The sequence below is a fragment of the Anser brachyrhynchus genome (assembly GCF_964034855.1).
Source record: "Anser brachyrhynchus genome assembly, chromosome: 5".
NCBI classification, from domain to species: domain Eukaryota; kingdom Metazoa; phylum Chordata; class Aves; order Anseriformes; family Anatidae; genus Anser; species Anser brachyrhynchus.
Window position 1 is genome coordinate 56,615,810 of NC_137699.1, and position 4,854 is coordinate 56,620,663.

The following is a 4,854-nucleotide window of genomic DNA, read 5'->3' on the forward strand; positions in this document are numbered from 1 at the left end:
ATGATCAGAGTCCACCTGATTATAAGGACCAGCTGCTTCATTTTAAGCTGCTATTATGTCATGTCTAGCAACTAAAAATTCAGGGTCCACAAGTCCACAAGACTTCTAAATTGCTAGAAGAAGTAATACAGCTAATTCAGTAGACATTCTTTTTTTTTTCTTTTTTTTTTTTTTTTCTTTCCTTGAAAATAAAATTAAGCATTCTCTTCATCATGGAGTTAACATGTTTGACTTTTTGGAACTGCCATCAGCAAAGACGTAAAATTCCAGTCACAGTAACTGGTGTTCACAAAGCATTAAACTGTACTTTTCATGAGAGTAATGATAGAAAACCTCTTCACATTGCATATTGAAATATTACTGCCTATTTGACTGCCTTACATTTTCAATTAGGTGGGCTAGTCCTCTTCTGATCCAAAGCTTTCAGGCAGAGTTGCGTGTGCTGTTAAGCAATCACATTCCTCTAAGTGGTGCATGAAACGATCCCTGCTTTTGCTTTATGAAGTGCTCTGGGGAGGAGAAGTGTTACACACAGGTACCACTGTGATTAGTATCTTCATTTTTGTACTCATCTTGCTCGTGGGCTGGGTTGGTTTGAAGCTGGTAGTTGTGTTATCCAGGCAGCACAGCCAGTCCGTTCTGCTGCTCTTTCACTGCTGCCCAGGAGGTGAAGCACATGAAGCTTATCATGAGTGTAACATCATGTGTCAGATGTCTCACCACTGACATGCTGACACATCAAAAACTGTGTGTTTGTGCTTTCACTGCATGGAAACTCTATCAGTAAAATATTTGACTTAACAGGTAGTTTTACGTATCAACAGGTAAAACACATGCACTTACCTAGGACATCCCTATGCTTTGCTTTGAAGTCTTTCAAGTCACCTTTTGTTACTGTGATCTAAACCTCTACCTTTGTGTATTGTCTGGAATCATGTACCTATTTGTAATTCTTCATTAAAACTCATCCGCTTGGATTAATCATTGCCTCCTCTATTTGTTTAACATCTCTTTATATATCTGAACATACTGATGTATTTGCACTACAAAAGGCAAAGCGATGATTGGTGAGTTATCAACCTATGTCTCATTAAATAAGTGGCATATAAATATCTGAGGCAAGGCCATTTCATCTCCATGCACAGAGACGTTTTGTCTGCAGCATTTCATCAACAGGATCTAATTATGGTGGGAATTTGTCTTGGCCATTCTGTGGTGCAAGAACTGGATGCAGAAATGTCACTTCAGTTATTAAGTATGAAGAAACCAGATTTCAGACTTTCTTATTCCTAACACAACCTTTTCCAAAATGTCCATGTGTAGATAGCTTTCCTGAAAGCCCACATACAGTACTGGGAATAAAATATTGGCTCTAGGATGTAAGTGGGAAAAAATAATGTTGTCCAGACATAATTAAACATCCATGACAGGTGACACAGCAGTATCTCATTTAGGATTTTGTTCTTTTCTATTGTTGTATGGATCTGAAGAGCTAATATTTAACAAGTGGGACTTGCAATGCATTTTGCCTTATCCCACTGATAATAACCTTCATTATTTTATCTGAAATGAACAATTTTTCCCCCAGGTTCTCTGTTGTTCGGAATACTGCTTGGTCTTCTGGAGCATGTTCATGGCAAATAATTGTGTAGATTCAACTCTTTCCATGCAAGGCTGGGTGATGTAGTGTAAGCTGCAATAGTTATAGTTGCTGTCGTATTCTTTTTGCTATTTAATATATTCACCATGCTTCTGTATTTTAAACTGAAGGGCACCTTGCCTTGTAAACAGCCTCTGTACTCTCAGATGGAAGCTAGAATACATGCAAGCAAACATAAAGCTGAAGAGACAGAGTCAAAATTTGCAGCTCTAAGAGCTTTTAAATTAAAAGAAGTCTGTCACACCCATGTCTTAATAAACCACACATCACATGCCAATTGCAAGCTACTCTCATTCCTTGGACTCCCACAAAGCCCATCAAGGGGTCTTTCTCCATCAAACCTTCTCATATTTGCTCGCTCAATAGTTCTTTTCATCTTGCTGAAGGACCATTTACAGAAATAATAGATTTATCTGTGACTTTTTCAGTATAGTTCAGCAAAACATCAGGCAATGATCAAAGTCCTCCCATGACACAACTCTTGAGGGATTCTACACTACTAACAGTACAGCTGATGTCAGAATTTACTTTGTCATTAGAAATATTACTAATTTTCTCTTTAAAGTGATGAAAAATAATGCTTCAGAAGATAGATTTGTTAAACAAATATGTTTTATCTTAATTTCTGTATCGGCATTTATAGAATCTGTATATCCAAGTGATTTACATGAAAACAGGTTGGAAAAAAAATCCATTTGTACCGTGATCATTTCTTCTAACTTAGCAGATAACTCACATATCTTTCTCTCTCTCTTTAAGAGAACCTTTAAAACCAGCAGGCAATCAGGAAGCCCATTCTGCACAGAACTTATTTTGTTTCCTGAAAGTGATGGCATACCAGGCTGCCACCCAAATATGTCCTCAGCAGATGACATGACAGGCCATGACAAGGCTTTGTCATCACTGTGCAAAAATGGGATCAGCTGGTGGCCAGCAGACTGTCTCACCAAAAACACAGATAAGTTGCATGGGCTCACTTGCTCATTGTGTGGATGAATCCTGGCTATAAAAACTAGCTGGGTGCAGTTATGAATTTCTCTGAACTGAGATATCCAACTGACTACCCAAGTTGGAGTGATGGGGTGAAGTCTGACACAAATATTTCAAGGGTAACATCCTCCTCACAAAAGTGGAGGCTTGGCCAGAGGTCCAAGAAGGCTTTGTCCTTTCCCTGCCACTACTCTTCCTAACACTGTGTGAACACTCCATGCCTCCCCCTGGCACCCAGGGAACCCACTCCTCCCTCACTTCTCAATCCTAGCAGTGGGATTCAGCCTAGCCCACTGCCGTCTTGCAGTGTGGTCTGAACATCTCCAAAGGACAACTAAGGGAGGTGAGATTTGGCCCTGAATTTCAAAGGATACATTCCTATCTTGTTTTGCTAAGAGCAATTCCACATTGTCCCTCGCTACCTGAAATCTTCAGCAAACGACTCTACAATGCTCATTTTAAATTTAATCTCTTGACCATCCTTCAGATTTACATCTTTATATATATGTTTCTATATTTTTTTTGCACTGCAGGATGGTTTGAAGCACAGCTATTTCCTTTTGCACTCTGGAATCAATTAAGGAAAAAAAAAGCCCACAAAACAAAATGAAACAAAACAACATGATTAATATTCCAGGCCATCCATTTTATAGTTAGAAAAAACCTCTGCACACAAATTCATGTTCGCTGTGTCCCAGGAAGCATTGCTGTTCAGCTCGCTAGAGGCCTGTGTATAGATCATATTTCTCTCCCAAAGAAAAGTATGATTTTATTTTTCTTAGGCATTGTTAAGGAGTATTTATTGTTCTCCTGGAGAAAAAGGGGACATAAAGAGAGGATTCTGGAAAAACCCTGGTATCGTTAAACTAATGCTGCTGTGTATTACAATGAAATGTTGTACTTGTGAAAGTATGTGACATTCAATATCCAGCAAATTCATTGTTATTACTGCACATTGAATGTCAAATGTATTCATAATGGCGGTATATTGAAGTTAAAATATTATCCTGGATTCAGACGATGCAGTTCCATTGACAGCTCACACCAGCTGTTAGGGCAGTGGATGGCACTTTCAGAGCTGTTCTGACAGGGTTTTTTAGCACTTCTGTTAGTTCATTTATAAAAACAAATGGCCCAGGAACGGAATCGTGATCCAAAGCCGCATGAGGTCAGTGTGAGTTTTTCCTTTGACATCAGTGGGCTGAGGATCGAGTCCGCAGGGTGGAGAGGGGAGGAAGGAAGGAAACAATGTTAGAAGAGAAATCAGTGAAGAAAAACTCTCCATCACATTTCCCTTGGGTATTTTTTCGTAGCAGCTTTCTGGCTGGATTTAGCACTCTGCAAAGGGGGAAAAAAAAAAAAAAAAAAAAAGCACATCAGCAGCTTGCTACTGCAGGAAAAGTGCAGAATGAAGTTAAAAACAACTCCTTAGCACTGCTAGGTGTATTTAATACAATCTCCATTCCTTTTATTTGCTTATGCCCATGATGATTGAAATGGTCTTGAGGAAAGGAGATACGGCATGGTGGTGTGTATGGGCAGAGCCCTGTCAGAGCAGCTACACCTGCGGGAAGGACCCCATCCGCAGCACCTCCGCGATGATGTGGGAGGAATGCAGTATGTGCAGAGTACCTAACGGGGGGCTGTAAAAGGCATTAGCTCCGAGAGCGAAACAGTTTAGAATAAAGTTTATTCCTTTTATTATGTATTTATTTATTTATTTAATTTTATTTCTTTATCTGAAAAGTGCGACTGGTAGGTTATTCTGGATGATTTAGAGCTTTTTGCTCTTAGTGCATTATGTCATCAAGTGGAGTGGGAAATTACCTAGATTGCAGTAGAATGATTTTTTGCTTAAGAATATGGATTGCCTCATATACTTGCTATTGAAAAAAACCTTCAGCAGGCTAAATAGGCCCAAATAGGATTTTGCTTTCTTTTGATTTTCTTTCATAGCTCTCCTTATTTGCTTTTGAGGTCTTTTTCTCTCCTTTTTCTGCTGTCTCTGTTTTTCTAGTGCCTTTTCCCTTTTTAACGCTTTTCCTAGGGCAAGCATGGATACATGCTTCTTGTTTTCTCCCGCCCCTCCACCCGAAGTTTTAAACTACTCCTGATTTGTTCTGTGTCCACTGTTGATTTCCATTACATTTTTTCATTGTGGTTGGCATCTCTCAGCACTCTGTAAGAAATCAAGTCACAAAGTG